The following is a 12,565-nucleotide window of genomic DNA, read 5'->3' as shown; positions in this document are numbered from 1 at the left end:
CCTCTCCTCGCGGTGGGCTGTCCTGACCCGCCTCCCAACCCCGCCCGCCACATGGGTTCTGGAGCTCTTGCCGAGACAGACTGACCGAGCAGAGCGCTGGGACTGGAAAGGCCGGGGGAATCACCTAGAACAGTCCCCTCCTCATTCAGAGGGGAACTGAGGCCTAGAGGGGGCAAGGGATCACCCACCCAGGGTTCCCAAGGGGAATATCGAGGCCCAGGTGTCAGGAGTATCTGACCGATGATCTTTACAAGAGCTCCCTGGCATCATGCAGTGCTGAGGAGGGCAGAGCCCTGCGAGGGGGTTGTATCTGTGGCAAAGGCAAGGCCGGGACTTGCCTCTGTACAGACTAAAGAAGCTGCCATTGATGGCGTCATCACTGATGGCTCGGGATACTGTCTAAAAATAACCACTCAAACTCTTAGCTGTGCCACCGATAGACACAGAAGGGGTTGGCCATCTAGCTGGGGAAATCTGTGTCATCAGTATAGAATAGATAAGGTGATTGCTGATACATATTACGATCACAGAGATAACTGACCAAGGTTTACTTGGGACTTGGAATTTTCTCGGCAAACCCTTGACATAGATACTGTTACTATGCTGATTTTACTAATCAGGAAACAGAGGCGCTAAGAGGCTGTTACTTGCCCAAGATCACCTGTCTAGAAGTGGGGTAGGCAGGCGGATTCTACATTCAGTCCGGGTCACTTCTTTTTTAAATAAGGTATTTATTTTTGGCTGCCCTGGGTCTTTGTTGCTGCAGGTGGACTTTCTCTGGCTGGCGATGAATGAGGCATACTCATCATTGTGGTGCTTTTGCTTCTCATCGTGGTGGCTTCTCTAGCTGAGGAGCACAGGATCCAAGGTGCATGGGCTCAGTAGTTGTGGCACACGGGTTTAGCCGCTCCACGGCATGTAGGACCTTCCCAGATGAGGGATTAAACCTGTGTCCCCTGCATTAGCAAGTAGATTAGCCTCTAGACTACCAGGAAGTCCCAACCTGGTTCACTTTGATGTGGATGAACTCTTGGTATGACAGGTCTTAGTTGAATATTTATGAGAATATCAGTGAGTGTATGAATATTTATGAGTGCACAGCTCACATCTGGAGAAGTGTAAGAACTAATATCTGGTCCTTGTCGTCAAGGTGTTTGGATCTTGCTGAGATCCAAGCCTTATGCATTCACCCACTCACATGAGTGGTTCAGACTCTGAGGTTTATCCCCGGGGGGTTAGAGTGGCAGGGTTTCTAAGTTGGAGCAGGCAGAGAAGGCTTCCTGCAACAGTTAGCTCTCAAAGCATGAACTGGGTTTGAATAAAATGAAAAGGGAGAAGGCAGAGAACATTCTCATGAACTTCTGCACGATATGGGCTCTGCCTTCTCTGCCATCCTCTCCTCCTGTCACTCTCCTCCTTTTTTCACTCTACTCTATCCTCAATGGCTTCCTTTCAGTTCCTCAACGACTGAAACATTATTGCCACCCCAGGGGCTTTGCACTTGCTCTCACCTCTGTTGGGAAATTTCTCCCATCTGATTTTCTTGTGCCTGGAGTTTTTTTGCCCTTCAGATCTCTGTCCTAATGTCAGCTCCTAAGAGAGGCTCTCACAGGCTTAGTTCAGCACCTTGCCCTGCTTTGCTTCCTTCCTGGCACTTGTCATGGTCAGGAGTGGTTTGTCACCTGTGCTGGACAGACACTGCCTGAGAACAGGCACTTCACGTGTCTTATCTGCTGCAATGCTCCAAGTCTAGAGCAGTGGCCAGCACAAAGCTGGTTCTCAGTCAGAGTGGAAGCTGTCTTTTACTAGGGTTCCAGCCTGCAATAGTGCCCAGTGCTGGTCTTCACTGGTCTTCAGGTGCAGTAAAGTCAGGGAGAAAAAGACAAATAGCATATGATATTGCTTATATGCAAATCTAAAAAGAATGATACAAATGACCTTACATACAAAACCAAAACAGACTCAGAGACTTAAAGAACAAATTTATGGTTAGCAGTGGGGAAGGGTTGGGGGGGCATAAATTGGGAGATTGCAATTGACATAGACACACTGCGGCTGCTGCTGCTGCTAAGTCGCTTCAGTCGTGTCCGACTCTGTGCGACCCCACAGATGGCAGCCCACCAGGCTCCCCCGTCCCTGGGATTTTCCAGGCAAGAACACTGGAGTGGGTTGCCATTGCCTTCTCCAGTGCATGAAAGTGAAAAGTGAAAGTGAAGTCGCTCAGTCGTGTCTGACTCAGCGACCCCATGGACTGCAGCCCACCGGGCTCCTCCGTCCATGGGATTTTCCAGGCAAGAGTGCTGGAGTGCGGTGCCATCACCTTCTCCCATAGACACACTACTATATATAAAACAGATAGCTAACAAGGACCTACTGTATAACACAGGGAATGTTCCTCAATATTCTGTAACAACCTAAATGGGAAAAGAATTTGAAAAAGAATAGATACACTTACATGTATAACTGAATCACTTTGCTGTATACCCGAAACTGACACAACATTGTTATCAACTGTACTCCATTATAAAATGCAAAGTTAAAAAAAAGGGAAGGGGGAGATTCTTGAACCTGAGAAAGTCTGGGTGTCTGTGCATTTTTCATTAGAGAAGGCCCATGGCTTCCTTCAGGTTTTGAAAGGGACGAGTCAGAAATCCATGAAAGTATTTCTGCACAAGCTGACCACCAAGACCTCTCCCAGTTGCACAGATCAAGAGCTCTGCCTCAGGTGTTTAGTACAGGGTGCTGGCAGATTCCTCAGATATCTGTTTGCACTGTGGACAGATGTGTGCTTTTATAGGATTGGTTGCTATAGCTCCCAGGGATCATGGAGACTAAAATTAACTTAAACGTTGTGTTTTTCTTCATAAACTAAGATAATGATTCTGATGAAAGTGAGCTGATGGAACCATTCCCAGTGTTTGGCTGGAGTTCTCACGAGGCCTTCAGCTCAGGAGCTAGAAAGCTGACTGGGGCTAGGCCAAAGCTCTGGGACAAAGATCCCATCTGGGGGCTCTCTGTGGGGGGACCCTGAGCCTGGATTCCTCAGAGGAAAACTTAGGAGGTTTTCTGTCTAGGTCCTCCCTAGCACCCTGGGGGGACAGGAGCCTCTGAAGCAAGATGGCTTGGACCTAGGAAGGGAGACCATTAGGACTAAGGCTGGTCCTCTGGCCACCACCAAGGGAAGAGAGAGAAGTGCGCTTGGGCCAGGGGTGCTGGTCCTGGGTGCCAGGCCCTGCTCTGACACTGTGTCGCTGAGTGACACAGGCTCATCCCTGCTCCTGTCTGAGCTATGCCTTTTCCTTGGTTAGTATACTGGACAGCATGATAGTAGTCCTGTGTGTGCTCAGCTGCTTCAGCTGTGTCCAACTCTTTGCCACCCTGTGGGCTGTAGCCCACCAGGCTCCTCTGTCCATGGGGTTCTCCAGGCAAGAATACTGGAGTGGGTAGCCATTCTCTTCTCCAGGGAATCTTCCCAACCCAGGGATTAAACCCAGGTCTCCTGCATTGCAGGCAGATTCTTTACAGTCTGAACCACCAGGGAAGCCCCATAGTAGTCATAAGAGCCAATATTTGTTAAATACCTTCTATGTGCCAAGCACTGAGCTAAGTGCTTGGTGCATATTTTCTGACCTAACCTTTATGAGATAGGAACTATTATCCCCATTTTAGAGATGTGGAAAGTGAAATTTCAGATCCATAATTTGCCCAAGCTCATGCACCAAGTACATGATTGAATCAGAGATTCAAATCCAGGTATAAGGGACACCAGAGCCCAAGTGCTTAACCTACTACACTCCACTTCTCCTAAGTTCCCCTCCATCTCTGCCATCTGTGGGCTCTGGACTGCACCGCCATTGGGTGCCCATCTCCCTAGTCGGGTGTGTTGCTGGCCCCACATCAGATTGGATCAGCTTTTCACCTTGCAGAATGAGAAGTCAGCCCCTTGGGGTCCCTACCAGCTGCCCATCACCCTGTCCAGCTTCTCACCCACTGTGCTCCTTTAGGTACCACCCCTGCTCCCTTGATCCTTCCCTTCTTGACATAGCACCCAGCACAGCTTTAGAACTAGGACAGTGCCCACAAGTGCATGGTGTCCAGGCTCCCATACCTCCCAGAACGTCAGCTGCCTCCATCACTCATTCATGGATTCCACTCCACAGAGGCTGTATCCATAAGTAGGGCAAAGGCTGTCTTCATGCCTTTTACATTCTAACAGCTAGAGGCAGGTGATAAATAAACTTTCAGGTTGTGATCAGTCCTATGAATGAACTAAACAGGATGACTTGAGAAGGTAATGGGAGAATTATTTACTGATAGGGTGGTCAGGGTAGGCCTTTGGAGGAGGTCAATTTTGGGGAAAAAATGAATGATGAGTCAGTGAGAAGGGCTGGGGAAGGAGTGTTCCAGGCAAGGGGAGAATAAGTGCCAAGACCCTGACTTCTTCAAGTGACTGAAAATGTGGCTAAAATTATAGATCAGAGATTTCCCTTCTCCTCATGGCCTTCCTCATCCTCCTCTCCTTCTTCTTCCTCTGCTTCATCCCTGTTCTTTATCTCCTTTCTCAGTGAATGACAGAGCCATCCTGTGAAGGAATTGGGGAAATAGGGAATTAGAACCTAGGTTGTAGATATAGAGAAACTGAGGCCCCAGTCCCTCAGTGGAGATGGGACTCGAGACCAGGTCTCCTGAGCCTGGCTCAGAGACCGAATCTCAGGCTCACTGAGAGCCTGCTCACCCTTCTGCTCATAACTCCAGAGCTTCTGTCGCCTGGACCACATGATGGACCATCTCTGGGAGCTGAACTGGCGCCGGGTGGGCCACCAGCGTTACCACGTACGAGCAGAACTACGTAGAGAGGAAGCGAGAGGTCCAAGCTCTGGAAACAGACGGGGCGACTGTCAATTTGACTTCTAGCAAGAAGGAAGGCAACCAAGCAGAAAGTTAAGTAAATAGAAGCGGTGCCAAGAAACGTCCCCTCAGGCCTCACATCAGAAAAAGTGTCAGCGTCTCAGTGGTTCAGAGCTCCAAGGCCATAAATCCTGAGTGGGCCTTGCGAGCAAAAACATAACAAAAAAAAGTTTTGAATGTGGGAACTTTAGGGCCTCGGGGAGACCAGGTCCCCTTGGAACAATTATGAGTAAACTAGAAAGAGAGATGACAATTTCCAATCTTTCTCAGCAGACACTGGGCAAAACACTTATGTTCATTATCTCTTTTAAACTTCCCTTAATATACACATTTAGCTAGGATATTAGTTTTCCATTATTGCTATAATAAATTATCCCAAACTTGGTGACTTAAAACACACATTTATGACTTTACATTTCTGGAGATCAGAGGTCCTAAAACCAAGGTCTTGGCAGGGCTGTGTTCCTTCTGAAGGCCTGAGGGGAGAATCTGTGTCCTTGCCTTTTTCAGCTTCTAGAGGCCAGCTGCCTTGCTTGGCCTATGGCCTGTTCTCCATCCTCCAAGCACATCTTTCCAACCTCTGTTTCCTGTGTTGCATCTCCTTTTACTGACTTTGACCCTCTCACTTCCCTCTTATAGAGACTCTTGTGATTACATTGAGCCCACCCAGATAATCTAGGATAATCTTCCCATCTCCAAGGCCTAACTTCACCTGCAAAGTTGGTCCCTTTGGCCATATTTATAGTTACAGGAATAAGAACATGGGCTTTTTGGAGGGGGGTGGGCATTATTTTGTCTACCATAGGGAGGTACAATTGCTTCCCAGGTGGCATTAGTGGTAAAGAACCCACCTGCCAATGTAGAAGATGCAGAAGACTCGGGTTCAGTCCCTGGGTTGGGAAGATCCCCTGGAGGAGGAAAAGACAACCCACTCCAGTATTCTTAACCTGGAGAATCTCATGGACTGAGGATCCTAGCAGACTATAGTCCATGGGCTTGCAAAGAGTCAGAAACGACTGAAGTGACTTAACATGCATGCATGGAGGTGCAAATACCGTTCCCATTCCAGAGATGAGGAAAGAAAGGTTCAGATAATTAAATAGCTTGCTCAAAGTCCCACTGTTGTAAAGCTAGGAATCTACACAAGTAGCTTAACTCCAGACCCCAGCTCTCTGTTGCTTCCCTAATCACAACCCTGCCTGTGCCATGTGAGGCTCCCTCCCTTCCCCTATCTGCCCCAAGCCCACCCATCCTTTGAGCTCAGGCTGAATCTTTGTTAGTCTTTCAAAGTTTAAAGCTGATAGGGCCCTTCAGCTCTATCCAGGCCTACTCCTCCTTGTATGGCTGGGGAAATGGAGGATGGTACAGCCCAAGGTCACAGTATAGAAAGCTAGGCTTAGAGCCCTGGTCTCCAGGCCCAAGTGGAGGCCAACTCTGGCAGCTCCAAGTCTCTGGAGGCAGGGACTGGGCCACCTGATCCCTTTGGACTTAAGATTATGTATCAAAACTCTGACACGCACCATTTGTGCATCTGGCTGAAGGTCAAGCCTGCCAAACTAAGACAGCCCGGGCAGAGGGAGACTGACTCAGCCTGTCTTCCTGTTACTGTATCTTTCCCTGGGCTGGCCCTCCCATTGGCTGAAGGGCACAAAGAGCCCATTGTTCTCTGGTTGTTGGTCCCCTGGGCAGAGTGGCTGATGACCAGGGCAAGGCCAAAGGGAGAGGAGGGTGGAATTTCATGTCAGCACTCACTGTACTCTCAGCACTCCCACCAGCAAATTCACATTCCCCCTCAGCTCTCTACAGTTCATAAAGGACTTTTCTTCCCATATCTTAGGGAGCAGCACAGTCAGTCCCTCAGGTAGAAAAGTAAGGATTCACTCAGCACATTCAGGGCTTGAGCAGACAGAATGTTCTGCTCATGGTCACCCAGATGGCCCAGTGAAGCTGAAATGACCACTCCAAACTGGTCTGAGGCTCTTTCTACTAACCAGCTGCCTCTACCTGGGGTCAAGGGAGAACTTACTGAGGCATCCTCTTCCCCACTGAGGTGGCAAAGCATTCATCATGTGTTGGCTGCACTTTCTCAAGTTGACACAAACCACCACCCCCCACCAATGAACAGCGTTTGAGTTGCAATTAGGTTCTGCCTTTAGTAGGACCCTGCCTGTAGTCTATCCTCGAGTGGTGTATCTTTTCTCTGCACCTCGATTTTCTTGTCTTATTAAATAAGTATGATTATACATCTGACCCTCCTGAGTACAAAGTCAGTGTTAGATTCAAGAGAGAGTAGGTTTCAGAGAGTGAGTTAACAAGAGCAAAGTTGAAAGGCCCAACTTTGGAGTCAGATCTCTGGGCCTGGATCCTGTGGCAAGTGACTTAACTCTAAAACTCTGGGCAGGGACTCCCCTGGTGGTCTAGTGGTTAAGACTCTGCATTTCCACTACAGGGGGTGAAGGTTCAAGCCCTGATCAGGTAATTTAAGATCCCGCAGACTGCGAGGTACAGCCAAAAATTAAGGGGAAAAAAACAAACAAACAAACAATAAAACTTGGGGCATAGTATTTCAGCTCCAACCTCAGTTTACTCAAATGTAATGGTACAATCCACCCCCTTCCCAGCCCCCTGCCTTTATGAGGATCTTGTAAGGATTAAATGAAATTATATATGTAGTGTGTTTGGCTCACTGTTTCATATCCTGCACTATCAAGAAATGTGAGCTATCTTATCATTAGAGCATTAAAAATTTCCCAAAGCATGTCCACATACTCTTAGTCCTCAGATAAAAAGGGGGACCCTGGGTTCAAGTGAGTTTGGGAAGTGTGGCATCAGCCACCTTCCTCATGTTTATTCCTGAGGCACAAGACAATGTTAAAGCCTCTGAGAAGTTCTGCAGGAAAGAAACCCTTTTTCAGTCTGTTTGTTTGTTTAGGCTGCGCCATTCGGCATTCAGGATCTTATTTCCCGTACCAGGGAAAACCTTTATGTGTCCCTCTTTTCAGTGAACTTCTGAATATGTCCCAGAGAACTCTGTTTCCATGAAAATGCCTTTGAGGGATGTCTGTTGGATCCAATGTCCTTGTCCAGGAAGGTGAAGTAACTTGTTCATGAGTGGGTCATGAGGCCAGTGAATGGTAGACCCGGGGCTTGACCCGGGGCTTGACCCAAGCTCATGAATTCTTTGGCATAGTGCTCTATTAAAGCACGCTGAGGAAAGGCCTCCTGCTAGAGGTATAGACACATCATCATCAAGTTGCTCAGTTGTGTCCAACTCTGTGACCCCGTGGTCTGACAGGCTCCTCTGTCCATGGGATTCTCCAGGCAAGAATACTGGACTGGGTGGCCATTTCCTTCTCCACGGGATCTTCCCGACCCAGGGATCAAACCTAGGTTTGATCTGCCTGCATTGCAGGTGGATTCATTACCATTTGAACCACCAGGGAAGCCCAGAAATGTAGACAAATTCTCTCTAAATGTCAAAAGATTCATGTACAGAGTACATAGACTTTTACTCTGTCTTTGAGGTCCTGTATCCATGACTGAAGGTGCCAGGCTCCCTCCAGACTGAGCTATCTCCCCGTAGCCCTGGGTGGGGTTGGAGGAGCTCGACGATGGATTAGTTCTGCCTCCTCCCATCCCTGGCTCTGTAACACTCCAGCTGCTGGTCTGGGTCCAGGGAACACTCACACGCAGGCACCAATTTTCTCCTGAAACCCACACGCCTGGAAATCTTTTCTGAAGGAGGGGGAAAGCCCTATAACCCAGTCCGGCAACGTGGCAGATCTTACATGTTCCCTGACGTGGCCGGCAAACCAAGCCTCTCTTCAGTTTTAGCAGCTGTGGACCCAGGGGTAATGACAGCCCCGCCAGTCCAGCGACGTGGCAACTGGTGCTATGACTCATCTGAGCTGGGGGACAGCCTAGAGCCTCCATCCTTCTTTTCTGGGTCTCAGGAGATGGGGACACAGAAGGGAGATCTGGATTAACCAATTACCAATTAACCCCTTACCCCTGTCTCCAAGTCTCTTTTCCCCCACCATTGCCTGGCAGACTCACTCTCTTCTGGGGTTGATCCAGTAGGTCATCTCTCCCCACTCCTGGCTTCAGTTCTCAGACAGCAGCTTCTTGTAATGAATCTTCGAGACTTTCCACACCAGTGACGTTCACACAGGCTTCTATGGGAGTTTCATAGAGGAGCCTTAAGGAGACAGAAAGAAAGCCAAAAGGGCAGATCTCCAGATTCCCAGTCCATTTCTGCCTTCAACCAGAGCAGAACTACATTAAAAAAAAAATTATTGGAGTATAGTTGATTTACAGTGTTGTGTTGGTTTTAGGTGTACAGCAAAGTGAATCAGTTGTATATAAACATATGTCCTTTTTTTTTTTAGATTCTTTTCCCATATAGGCCGTTATAGAGTACTGAGTAGAGTTCCTTGTGCTACACAGCAGGTCCTTATTAGCTACCTAGAGCAGAACTACTTTTACCTGTCTGACATATCAGGCTATTGCCTAAGATTTCATTACTTAATAAAAAAATTGAAATGCACGAGTTTATTTTTAGCCCACTGGCTTTACCGGTGAAGAAAAAAATGAGCAGAGAGAGAGAGAGAGCAATCTGTCCCAAGACACAGAGTATCACAAACTCACAAGCTGTACCCAGCCCCGTGGGAAAGGAAAGAGCTCCATGGGCCAAATGTGAGCCCCGGACAATGTCAGACCCACTCCCTGGAAGCTTGAAGTCTCCTCACCCCAGGTAGGCAGCCATGAGGAAGGGGCTCCATCCACCTGCCTGGTACATCCCTGGAGAAGAAACCAGCGTTACCAGGGAGACAGGGTCATCATCTTTGGGAGCAGGCAGGTGACAGGTTTGAGAAGTTCCTCTAGACAATGTGCTTGATCTAGCCGGGGCTGGGGGAGGGGCTTGGTCAACTTGGAGAGAACATGCCCCACCCAGAGGCTCTCAGATCCCTTGCTGCTGCTGCTAAGTCGCTTCAGTCGTGTCCGACTCTGTGCGACCCCATAGATGGCAGCCCACTAGGCTCCCCCATCCCTGGGATTCTCCAGGCAAGAACACTGGAGTGGGTTGCCATTGCCTTCTCCAATGCATGAAATTAAAAATAGAAGTGAAGTCGCTCAGTCGTGTCCGACTCAGGCAAGAGTACTGGAGTGGGTTGCCATTCTCAGATCCCTTACCCCCTTTTTAAATATTTTCTCCTTCAAACAAAATCCATCTGCTAGAGGTATCTCTTATCAGCCACCAGTCTGGCAGCTTTATTGATGGGAGCTGAGGCTGGTTCACCTTTCTCAAAGGTCCCTCTTCTGTATCCTTCTGGGAGAAAGACCAATGTCTTACTTTCTGGTTATGAAAACTTTAGAGAGACCTAGCCTTGTGCTTCCTTCTCTCTGCTTTTCTCTCCCTCTTCTCCATCTTCTCATTTCCCGTCTTCCTTTTTTTTTTATCTGAACCCTTTCTTTTTCAAATCCCTTATGACTATACAGTGGTGTGAGAAATAGATTTAACGGACTAGATCTGATAGACAGAGTGCCTGATGAACTATGGATGAAGGTTCGTGACATTCCACAGGAGATAGGAATCAAGACTACCCCCAAGAAAAAGAAATGCAAAAAAGCAAAATGGCTGTCTGAGGAGGCCTTACAAATAGCTGTGAAAAGAAGGAAAGCGAAAAGCAAAGGAGAAAAAGAAAGATATACCCATTTGAATGCAGAGTTCCAAAGAATAGCAAGGAGAGATAAGAAAGCCTTCCTCAGTGATCAATGCAAAGAAATAGAGGAAAACAATAGAATGGGAAAGACTACAGATCACTTCAAGAAAATTAGAGATACCAAGGGAACATTTCATGCAAAGATGGGCTCAATAAAGGACAGAAATGGTATGGACCTAACAGAAGCAGAAGATATTAAGAAGAGGTGGCAAGAATACACAGAAGAACTATACAAAAAGATCTTCATGACCAAGATAATCATGATGGTGTGATCACTCACCTAGAGCCAGACATCCTGGAATGTGAAGTCAAGCGGGCCTTAGGAAGCATCACTATGAACAAAGCTAGTGGAGGTGATGGAATTCCAGTGGAGCTATTTCAAATCCTGAAAGATGATGCTGTGAAAGTGCTGCCCTCAATATGCCAACAAATTTGGAAAACTCAGCAGAAGCCACAGGACTGGAAGAGGTCAGTTTTCTTTCCAATCCCAAAGAAAGGCAATGCCAAAGAATGTTCAAACTACCACACAATTGCACTCATCTCACATGCTAGTAAAGTAATGCTTAAAATTCTCCAAGCCAGGCTTCAGCAATACATGAACCATGAACTTCCAGATGTTCAAGCTGGTTTTAGAAAAGGCAGAGGAACCAGAGATCAAATTGCCAACATCTGATGGATCATCGAAAAAGCAAGAGAGTTCCAGAAGAATTATCTATTTCTGCTTTATTGACTATGCCAAAGCCTTTGACTGTGTGGATCACAAGAAACTGTGGAAAATTCTGAAAGAGATGGGAATACCAGAACACCTGACCTGCCTCTTGAGAAACCTATATGCAGGTCAGAAGCAACAGTTAAAACTGGACATGAAACAACAGACTGGTTCCAAATAGGGAAAGGAGTACGTCAAGGCTGTATATTGTCACCCTGCTTATTTGATTTATATGCAGAATACATCATGAGAAACGCTGGGCTGGAGGAAGCACAAGCTGGAATCAAGATTGCCAGGAGAAATATCAATAACCTCAGATATGCAGATGACACCACCCTTATGGCAGAAAGTGAAGAAGAACTAAACAGCCTCTTGATGAAAGTGAAAGAGGACAGTGAAAAAATTGGCTTAAAGCTCAACATTTGGAAAACTAAGATCATGGCATCTGATCCCATCACTTCATGGGAAATAGATGGGGAAACAGTGGAAACAGTGGCTGACTTTATTTTTGGGGGCTCCAAAATCACTGCAGATGGTAACTGCAGCCATGAAATGAAAAGACATTTACTCCTTGGAAGGAAAGTTATGACCAACCTGGATAGCATATTAAAAAGCAGAGACATTTCTTGGCTATGATTTTTCCAGTGGTCATGTATGGATGTGAGAGTTGGACTGTGAAGAAAGCTGAGCGCCAAAGAATTGATGCTTTTTCACCATGGTGTTGGAGAAGACTCTTGAGAGTCCCTTGGACTGCAAGGAGATCCAACCAGTCCATCCTAAAGGAGATCAGTCCTAGGTGTTCATTGGAAGGACTGATGTTGAAGCTGAAACTCCAATACTTTGGCCACCTGATGCAAAGAGCTGACTCATTTGAAAAGCCCCTGATGCTGGGAAAGATTGAGGGCAGGGGGGGAAGGGGATGACAGAGGATGAGATGGTTGGATGGTATCACTGACTCTATGGACATGGGTTTGGGTGGACTCCGGGAGTTGGTGATGGACAGGGAGGCCTGGTGTGCTGCGGTTCATGGGGTCACAAAGAGTTGGACACAACTGAGTGACTGAACTGACTTTCTTTTTCTGTTCTTCCCATCTCTTTCTTTCTTTCTTTCTTTGGCTGCACCAAGTCTTGGCTGCAGCATGTGGGATCCCATTCCCCTGCTTTGGGAGTGCAGAGGCTTTGCCACTGGACCACCAGGTAGTCCCTTCCCATCTTTTTGAAGAGA

General features: G+C 47.4%; 1 long non-coding RNA gene across 1 annotated transcript; it reads right to left on the bottom strand.

Annotated features, from left to right (window-relative positions):
• Positions 1-4,279: 4,279 nt before the first annotated feature.
• LOC112586860 lies at positions 4,280-9,647 on the bottom strand. The gene is made up of 2 exons (XR_003111330.2): positions 8,965-9,647; positions 4,280-4,582 (listed from the first exon to the last, which is right to left on the bottom strand). It is a non-coding gene; the product is annotated as an uncharacterized LOC112586860 (long non-coding RNA).
• Between the last annotated feature and the right edge of the window lie 2,918 nt (positions 9,648-12,565).

This window comes from Bubalus bubalis, chromosome 9 (genome assembly GCF_019923935.1).
Source record: "Bubalus bubalis isolate 160015118507 breed Murrah chromosome 9, NDDB_SH_1, whole genome shotgun sequence".
Lineage (NCBI taxonomy): Eukaryota > Metazoa > Chordata > Mammalia > Artiodactyla > Bovidae > Bubalus > Bubalus bubalis.
Note: the sequence above shows the minus strand (reverse complement) of the source record. Positions and strands in the feature narration are given on the sequence as shown.